The following is a 10741-nucleotide window of genomic DNA, read 5'->3' as shown; positions in this document are numbered from 1 at the left end:
ACTAGTAAGATCTACCAGTTTATGCACAGTCGGTGTTGTATGGTAAGCATGTGTAGTGATATTTTGAGCATAATAGAGGCCTCACGGTTTTAAATTCCTGCCCCCATTTACTTCGCTGTTTAACTGCAATGTTGTGCAGCTAAGCAGGAGGAGAGCTAGGTCCAGGCTGCACATATTTTTCTAGGGTCTTTTCCTATGGTAGCACTCGGGGACCTAAAGCTGTAGAGTGTTATTTAGAAAATGACCGTAATTCTCCTTTAAGGCAACATGTTTCCTCCCAAGTCATTTTCAGGCTCATTCTCTACGCCGCTTACAATCCTGATTTTATAAACGTGACAACATCTGACAAAAATCATCAAGCACATTCATTAAAGACAAAGACTGTGCGATCATTTCATCTTTATTTACTTGTTAAGTGATCACACACAGAGAGAGAGAGAGTTAAAAGCAACAGAGTATCCGTCTTATTTTGGTCTCCAACAGGGAAACAAACTGCTGTCTGTGTCTGTGAGGATCAGCATTGTGACAACAAACCTAAAAAATATCACATATGGTGAATTTTTTTTTTTCATTATACTAAAACATTTTAGCAAAACTTCTGAGTGTGATGAATTTATTGTGTTTTATTTCCTATGAGTTTATTAAGTGTTATTTCTCAAGTTTAACTTGCACTTTAAACCTCTGAACAACACTTTAAAAGCCTGACTGTAGGTGACGTGGAATGATTGAGCTTTTCTGTGTGGTTCACTGCAGCATTTGAAGAGATGTGTATTGGAGTTGGATGAAAAACAACGTCTTTTCCTTTCTATTTGTTAAAGCGCTGCTACTGCTGCTGTCACCATAGAGAATTAACACTGCGCTTTCTCAATGAGATCAAAAAAACTACAGTATATACAATCCCAAGCGGCCTGTCAGCAGTATGCATATCACCACCAGTACTGATAATGCCAGTGCTGGAATTCCTTCAGACAGTCCACCGACATCAATGCTGCTTTAATGATGAGGGAGAAAAATGAGGAAATGATCGAAACTCTAAAGGACACAACAGAGCTTAGTCCAGTATAAATATGTATTACAAATAGCTATTTCCATTGAGAAAAATGTGGGTGAGCTACAGCCTCACCTGAAGTCCACACACCGGATAATTTATACACAGACAAGAGGAGAATGAAAGCAACAGATAGAGGACAGAGGCTCCAATCCCAATGGCTGAGATATGTGGATGACACGGGGTGAAAAATAAAACCTCTGAGTGGGTGTTTCACCAAACACAGCAACTCAGTGGATGATAACAAAAGGAGGTCATGAATTCGCAAACATCGTAAACATGTTGTCTTCCACCCGTACACACACACACACACACACATCAGCACCTCTGGTTTGATTCCCACCGTCCACTTGATAAATTGGTAACTCAAACCTCGCACAAACAAAAACAAACTCCAACTCCAACAGCTCTCAGGTAACAGCCGCCATGTGACCTTAACAACTCATACGTGACCTCATTGAATTTCATGTGACACAGTGGTTTGAACAAAGCAGTGAGGGTTTAAGATGCACCCTGAGAGGTCTTCATTGGTGAAATGTGTTTGAATCCCTGAAGCTACTTTGTTCTCCTGTATTTTGTTGCAGGCTTGGAGTCTGTTTACTCGATCTCTGGATCAGTTCTGATATGTTTGAACTAAATTTCAGTATTTCCACTACCACCAAGGATAAGGGATTGTGTCGACTCGCAAAGTGGATGGCAATTTGGTAAAACAGAGCATCATGGGTTGGTATAAAATGCACCGCAGCAGCTAATTTCTTTGACCGTAGGCAATCGTTATTATGTGATTCAGTAACAATTTAGCAGCAAATGGAAGGAGAGATGGGATCAGTATTTCCGAGCAAAACAGAGGAAGGAGACAACTTTTTGATATTCATCACATTGATCCCGCTTCTTTTGAAAATCGATCGGTTTGCTAAATGACACAGGTATTACAGGGTCGATATTTCAGGTATTGATCCATCCATCACAACCTGTGAGCTCACATAAGGTGTTTGTACACTTCATGTCCGTTTTGGGCAGCAGGCAGAGTAAACATTGGACTGAAGAAAGTAGAACATTTACAAGTAAATAGGGTGAGCAATCACAATTTTTTGCAATCACAGCTGCCTACTTAAACATCATGCAGAGGCAGAGCAACATTAGCTTTCATTTGGAGTCATGGTTCAGGGAACCAAGCATCCACTCTCCTTTTAGTTCTGTTTTGATCTCCACCAACTCCTGGGGGAAATCTCTGGCTCCTTTGCAGCTAAATGCTCCACTATGTTCACAAGCGAGTCACTGACTTTGTGTGTGTGCCATTTGGTGATATAAGGAGCATACAGTGGGATTAACACCACTCTGTTCCTGCTGCATCAACTGATGAGCTCAGTTGGAGTTCACATGGACAGGCCAAGCCTATGATCATAATGTTTTAAAGTTACATAGAGTTGAAGGAAGGAAGTTCTTCGCTGAGTGGGATTTTTTTTACATTGCACATATTCATTAACCACACTGACTATAGCTGAAAAAGTAAAGGCCCACTCACACATCCCTTGAAAATGTGGATGTCAGAAGAAATGGAAAGTTGATTTCCTACAAGATTTTAATTCAAACAATTTCTAATGTTTTTAAACAGCCGTACAAACTTACTACAAAAACATGCACCAAAACAAAGCTGTTAACCACTGCTTGCCATTGTTAGTAGGGATGCACACGATTAACCGTTAAAGAACTTTGACCGATTAATATCGGTTAATTTTTTTAAGTAGCTCCTTATGTTGTCAACTCATGGGGGCATATCGACATGTGCAGACTTCCATGCCTACCTTCAGTCATATTTTGCAGCAAAAAAATTACACTGGAGTACTTAGCCTACAGAATGTAGAAGGAAGGTCAGACAACAAACTTACATGGACGTCTGCATGTGTGTCACCTGTAAGGACGGTGCTGCTAAAAAGAAAACAAAACCTGCAGCTGAGCCGAGCTGTCAGAGTAGCTCTGCTGTTCCTTTCTCTTTCGCCTGGTGTTTGGCTGCAATTTGTATTAAATGAGTTCAAAATGTGACAATCTAACCTCTATCTGAGCGCCGATCAGGTGAGCAGAGCACATGGATGTGGCGCTGTACATCTGTGTGTGTTTTAGAAAAGGCAAAACAGCCTTGATCATCCTCTCAATCGCAGATTGGGTTGCCGACCAGTACAAGCCTACTGTAGTCAGACACTCAAGAGTATTTTAAAGCAGATATCAGTGGAATGTTTTTGTTAATATAAGTCCTAAATAGTCCTATTTTCCGTCAGCAATCACTTACATGAAGTATTTCAGCCTAAACACGAGTCTCTCCGTCACTCTGCTCTGCTGTAACCCGAGGAGAAAATTTTCCTTGTGGGATACAAGTGTTATCCAATGAGGAGAGAGAACGGCATGAAGGGCTGTGTGTGCAGCCAAGGGATGCGCGTGAATGTGGTGACGTAGCACGAGGACCAATTGATGCCTGACAAGGGCGGGGGCTGCTAACTCATGGTGCGTTCAAAGAAACTCGTACTTTGTGTTTTTCCTTCCTGTGAAGTCATACCAGTTCGATCTGGTACGAGTTCACGGGTCGGAAGTTACGAGTGGCCGTTATAGGGAACTTTCACAGACAACAGGATGGTAAAAACACGAGCTACGGGTTACCTGGAACGCTACCAAGTCGTAGTTGTGACTTGAAGCTGTAACTTACGGTTTCAAAAGCCTGCCTTGAACGCAGCATTAGCCGAAACGGCCGTGAAGCTGATATCTGCTTTAATTATCAGTTAACGTTTATTAATCAGTTAACGAGTATCAGTTATCTGTTATAAATTTAGGATGTGCATCCCTAATTGTTAGCAATACTATTTTGATTACAACACTCTAGGCGGCGGTTTTTACACATAAACAGGGAAAGAAAATGTCCATGGATAAGAATTGAAAGTTCAGTGTGTTCACTACTGTTGACACAAGTAGCAGCCATCTTGAATATTTATGTCAGGGCTTGAGGGATTCGTTCCAACTTGGAGTTTGCAAATTCCGACTCCCGAGTGCAACAAAAACGCACCATTATGTGTCAGCTGTTAACTGTGCTAACTGTTCTGATGTGTCTGCACAACAATCTGAGTTTCTAGCTGCTCTTTCTCTAGTCATCAAACCTTGTCAGTACAGAGTGTTTGCACTGGCTCAACCACTACGACTGTGTCAGCCACTGCCAGCTACGAGCCAATAAACAACATGAACAGATAACTACGCCTACTGTTCTGATATGTCTTCTAGTCACTGATTTTGGTGCATAACAAACTCCTCCTGAGAGACACAGCTGGTGTGAACACACACACACACACACACACACAAGCTTCTCTGCAGCAGCTCAGCAGTGTCAGCCTCAACGCTCACGCAACGCAGACAGTGTGTTTCCGTGTTTATCCGCCCTGACCTCCTCCCGGCCTGGACTTTGTCACAGCGTCAACCAGTTTTGCTCCCATCATAACCGCTACAGCCACTAGAGGGCTTCGTCATCTCAACATAGACATGTTGTCTTGGGGAATTTGCTGAAAAGACTGATGTTGCCTCACATAACTCACAAAGGTCACTTAACAGCAAAACAGACATTTGGTAAAGAGTTCCTCACATAAATGAACCTACTGTATGTAGGATTGTTTTTTAATGTGAGGGAAGTGGCAGAAATCTGTGAGATGAATTTGATTGTTTGGCTTTTCAATACATCAGAAGATGAATATTTTTGCAATATCTAGATGGTAACTCTTCAACATTATCTGTTAATCCCCAATGTTCCCAAACGTCCTAAGTGCACTTCAAATGCAAGTGAACACGGAGGCTCAGATAAAACACCTACAAATAGATTACCCCGCATTTGTATTGCACAAGAGTGAGAAGGCTTTGAAGAAACTGTGACAGAGAGCCGTTGGTGTTAGAGGCATAAAAGCCAGAAAACCCGCATAGAGCAGAGGGCCACAACAATGTCTGTCTCCTGGGTTACCCCTTCTTTGAGGAAATAAGAAGGGCTGCAGGGCAGGAAAAACAGGTCAATATCACAGTGTTTTTTCTTTTTTTTTTCCAGGGAGGAATATTGCTGTATGTGTGTTTGAATAACATCCTGAGGGGAATTATTGATCAGCACTACAGCATGAAAGAGAAAGGTTCCTCAATGGCTTCAAATTGTTCCTAAATTGCTGTCAAATGAATGCCACTCACATTGGGTTAGTGGCATTTTAGGGGATAAAGGTGGGGGCTTGGGTGAAATTGAATGTTGTTGCATTTGCAGATCTTTTTTTTTTTTTTAGAAGTTGTTTTAGGAGTATCAGTGTTCAGACTATTAAAATATTAGATCAAATGCTGTTCTGTGACTATGTAAAGTGTTCAGCTTTAAGTCCCTATAAATCTTAACAGAGAAATATGCTACTCTGATCATAGCTGCATAATTTAGCTCCTTACCAAAATAAAATATGGTCCATTAATGTCATGATGGTGAGGAAAATTACCCTCTTTCGCCTCTTTTTTTAATCAATATGACTCATTTTGGCGTCGTTAATGTGATCGGTGACAAGCTCTGTCTCATCCGCCTCCCTGAGGAAACAAACAACCATGACACGATGGTGACACGAACTGAAGTTTAGATGGAGCCCCCCCCCACCCCTCAACTTGAGAAAGCAGAGGAAAATTAAATCCTTGGTTTCTTTTTCAGTGCAAAAACCCAAATTAGAAGTTTAGTCTCTCATCCTAGGATACAGACTCATTAATATTTATTGGTACTTTTACTTTGTAAAAGTAAAAAGTAGAGCCGTGACCCACTTGGGGTCTGATCCATAGTTTAAGAATACATATTATGTTCTATTTTAAATGTGACAAACTACCCTAGCTTTAAAAAAAGGGGGAATAAAGTGTATAAAATAAAGAATATTAATGACATTAAATCCCTGTTTAGTGGACTCAAGACAACAAGCAGAATACGAGAGAGTCAGAGGGGCAGAGACGGATGAACAGAAAGAGAAGATGATGTGTTATCAAACTTGCCAGAAGGGGAATCAACTCCCCTGTCCCTATCCATATGTTACTAAGGTGATGTTCCATGACATCCATCCTGACTCAGACACCTGCCAGCCGGAGGTTCTAGCACTGTTCCCCCTGCACGTCCATCTGGACTCCTACTACCAGTGGCAGCTGGAAAACAGGACTGGAAGAAGAGGTAAAGAGTAAAGGCTGCCAAATATGAAAATAATGGTCCAAACTAGTTATTTTTTCCTTTCGAGAGCTCAACTCCGGTGATATCGCTATCCCATCAAAGGCTATGTGGTTGTTTCAAAGCACGTTAGGTGTTCTTCTTGAAATGAGGTTTAGTGCCATATTCATCCATCGCAGCTAGAATAAAGTGTTTGTCTGTACTCTAAGCAGCTCTGTGTCTGTTAAAGATAGATCAGCAGGCAAGACAAGGAGAGAAATAACACAAGAAACAGGGGGAGAAAGAGAAAAGCCATTTTGTCCCTGTCGCCCTATTAATTTGAGGAGAACTAGGAAATGCCAGCAGGATTAAATGTGTTACTCCCACAGGTTTTTCCCCCCCTCTTATTCTTTCTCCAAGTTCAAATTAAAGGATGGGGTGGAGGGTGGTGGTTGAGGGGGGGGGTGGGTTGGGTGGGGCAAGGTGGTGGGTGGAAAAAAGAGAAGAAAGGTGTTAATTGCTTGCCAATCGATAATTCTATAATTACTTTGTGACAAATGGCTGGCTTGCGGTGCTAGGGTAGGTTCAAAGGGAGGGAGGGGAGGAAGGGAGGGGGGGGTGGGGGGTTTGGTCAGTGGGTGGGGATGTTAAAAGGGATTGGCCATGATCAGGAACGGAAATATTTGCTTTTGTGCCTACAAGCCTGGCTGCCCCAGGGATTTGTGACAGGGAATTTATGTCAGCTTTAAACGTGAAGTCGAGTCTCCCTGGGGGGTTGGGGGGGGGGGGGGGGGGGGGGGGGGGGGGGGGGTGGTGTTGCAGGGAAGGGGGGGAGAGAGAGCATGCACACACATGCATGTAATGACACTTGTACTACACAAAGTAGTTTTTTTTTTTGCATCAGCATATCACACCTGATATTTCTTCTCGGGCTGAATGAGCTGCAAAATCCCTTTATTCTGCAGTACGCAGAGAGACAATAGCCGCGCCGAGTATGAAAGCATATTAAAGGTAGGGGCTGGCAGCAGATTATCATTTTTGCACCATTAAATTGTCAGACCGCTTCAAGAGAAGAAGAGCGGGGCTGTAAAAGGAAACCTGGAGCGAGGGGTTCGAATTTGGCTAGAAGACTTTGAGTCTACTACTGCCTGTCACAGTTCACTATCTTCCAATCACAGTTTCATTATGCCAGCCAAGCGTGAAGTGATGGGAGTCTCTTCTAGCCGTGGGGGGACCTTTAGGCAGACAGCAGGTGGGCTATCTAGAGACCTGTACAGGTCGGGGCACCATGACACCTCGCGCCCCCTAGCTGCTACGGCTGGGCGGAGGAGGGTCAGAGGGGCCAACTGGAGATTGATGGCCCACCTTCACTCATGTCAAATCACCTGTCAGCACGCCCCTGGCACTGAATCCATTTTGTTCCAAGCCACCATTAACCTTGGACCACTTGGATTCATTCCCCCTCTCCGTGGACCAGGCCCCCGCAACCTTTGTCTACTACAGCTGCCAAACTAGTTACTGGGCTCAACTTTTATCATGTTCACTCGCTGAGCTTCCATCAACGTGGCCGACTTTTAAACAGTAAACAAGGCGATAGCTGACATCATGGACTTTCTTGTCAAGTCTTTAAGGCGCGGGGAAATAACTGACTCTGGATGAGATTTTTGGGAGACAACAAGATGACAAACAGCATCAAAAAACGTCTCATCCATTTCAGCTTTATCGATCCGCTGTGTTTGTTGGGTGTTAAAGTGCCCGCTGTTGATTCAGTTATTGATGAGATCTTGCCTCGAGGTTACCCTCACCTGCCGCTGCACACACCTATGCATAAATGTGCTGTATTGTCATTGTTATTCTGTTGTGCTGGACAATATCATGCGGGATTTGATATTGTATGTATGATCCGTCTATATATGAAGCATGGTTATGAGCAGATGTTTGATCATTTCACAGGCCTATAAAAGGGCGATTGGGCTGCCAGTGGCCGCTGTAATATTGATTGATGGTGGGCAGGTGGGGGCCACAGTGCTGCCCTCAGACAGACTCTGTTTATTTATACAGTCTGCCGTCTGCCCACCTTACCCACCACAGGGCTACATTCACTGAATTTACAGTCGTCAGGAGAGGAAAAAAATATGCTAATGATGCCACGTAGCCCTGAGGAGAAACAAAAACATTTTCAATCCAAACTTTCCACAGTTGAATCAGTTGTATCAGGCCGGATCTCGTGCACGTTCGACACCAATATGGCAGAGTACAGTATCTCAGCTCTCCACAGTACAATCCATTATTTGCTACTCTGTCCCCTGGGGCATACATAAATTGGATCCAATAATGAGAGGCAGTAATGACTGTCTTTGCATATTTGGTCTTGATTTTCAATTATATATAATATAATGATATTATTGTTCCGGACGCTGTGCGTTGTGGTATTAAATTGAACTTCTCCGTAGAAATGGACTCAGTGTCTAATTGAACATGCAAGGGAAGTATTGTTTTCAGGCAAGGTTTTATTATAACCAGTCCTTCAACAGGCTTATTCACATCAGGAATCTGTGTAACCACTACTGTGCACATAGGGCACTGTTTACAAGGTGCCATTAAAACTTTAAAACAATTCTCCATGAGAATCAGATCTGAATGTATAGCTAAAATCTTGATTAAAAAATCAAGTCACACAATGCAAAAAAAATTGTAATAGGTGCATATTGCACATGGCACAGACAGAGGTAGAGGCAGGAAAATGAGAGACAGGGAGATAGTCCTCTCCACGCCATTAAGGATGCTGAATAGTGAAGTCCTTGTTCCATGCCAATTTTCTAAGCTTTGAAGAAGTCGGTGGCTGGATGTGGGCTGCCTCACAGACCGTGTCTTCTGTTCCACTGAGCACACAGTAGCTTAGGGATCAGCCTGTGTCCCTGACAGGAATGTGTGCCACTGAGTGTTGGCCTGTCCACTGAACAGAGCTGCAAGCCTCAGATCAGTGGCATTGGCTGGCCTACGGGTTGCTCTTTATGGCTGTGTCGCTGAGTGGCTGGCTCTCCGCTGTGCACACGGCAGCCCTCCAGATGGATGCTGGGACAGCGGAGGCCACAGGGCTGAAAATCCCATCAAGCAGTAGTTCCAGGCCCTTGCACTGAGAAGATGAAGCGCACCGGCACGCCAGGGGACACGGGCCAAACCCTTCTGCACCTCTATCACCCCCTCCCCCCAACCCCAATCCCTTCATGCCCCTCTTTCCTTCCTCCCTTCATCCCTGTCTTCCCCTTTTTTTCCCCCTCTTCCTTTTTACAGGAGAAGACTGCAAGCCCAACCAGCCAGAATATGGAGTGTGGCCCTTGGGGTCCGTGGCCCTCGCTTGTTAAATAAAGGAGCTGACTGGCTGATTGATAGACCCTCAGCAGTCCCTGCACCTCACATGTTTCTCGGTTCGCTGCCTTATATACGAATCCTTTGTTGGCCAGGCCTGCGTTAGCGTTTGTTAAATGCGGTGTTTGATGGATGGCACCAATTTTCCTCCAAAACCCAGATGAGCCACCTAAGCACCTTTCCCCCTCCCCTGGTTTCTCCCCAGGTAAACCCCATGAGCATGAGGGGACAGGAGTGCTCTAAAATGGTATCAATCAAACAACCTTGTGCACGGCTGCAGCAGCAACGCAATGTTTCAATTATGCATCTGTTCCTCAGCGCCTGACATTTCGTTCAACCCCGTACCCCCACCGAGGCACAGAGGGAGTGCCCTGCCCGTTGCCTTCACCCAAGTCCTTAATTTTACTATTTTTCTGCATATCTGTCACCATTTCCTCCAGCTCTATAAAACATGCACTATCCATGTAGACTGTATAATTCAAACGCATTGATCAGCAGATGTGTTTGTTGATTGTTTGATCATTCATTTGGTCTATAACATGGTCAGAGAGCAGCAAAGGATTCCCTTCACAATTTCCTACGGCTCAAAAGTTGTTCAGTTTACTATCAGCTTACACAAAGAAAAACAGACAACCCTCATATTTAGTTTCTAGAGCCAGAGAATATCAGTACTTTTGCTTGGAAATGATGAAAATAGTTGCTGGCTATCAAAATTGCTGGAAAACTTATCATTATACTCGTTTTAGCTGTAGCTAAAACGTACAAAAAATCCAAAATATAAAAATACCAACACAAGATGATGAAAAAGAAAAAACAGTGCACCGGTGAAGATCAAGAAATCAATACTATTAAATGTAAAGTTGTAAAATATAAAGCACAACCATCATATATTATGTCTTAAACTACACTATCAAGTTGTAAACAAACATGTACTTATGGTCTAGCATGTTGTGTTACGCTATCATGCCCAGTCCCAAAGTTAACAAATGCTGCTACCAGCCAACACTGACTATCTCAGTCCCTGTCATGCCAGAGGCATGCTCTGAAATCCACAAAGGCTGCAGACGAGTGTCAGCCTGATGCAGTGCAGCGAGCAGACAGGTGAAAAAGATAAACAGATGCGAGACCAGTCTCAGGGGTGTTGGGTTCATTTGTTA

The sequence above is a fragment of the Trachurus trachurus genome (genome assembly GCF_905171665.1).
Source record: "Trachurus trachurus genome assembly, chromosome: 5".
NCBI lineage: Eukaryota > Metazoa > Chordata > Actinopteri > Carangiformes > Carangidae > Trachurus > Trachurus trachurus.
This window is presented reverse-complemented; position numbering follows the sequence as displayed.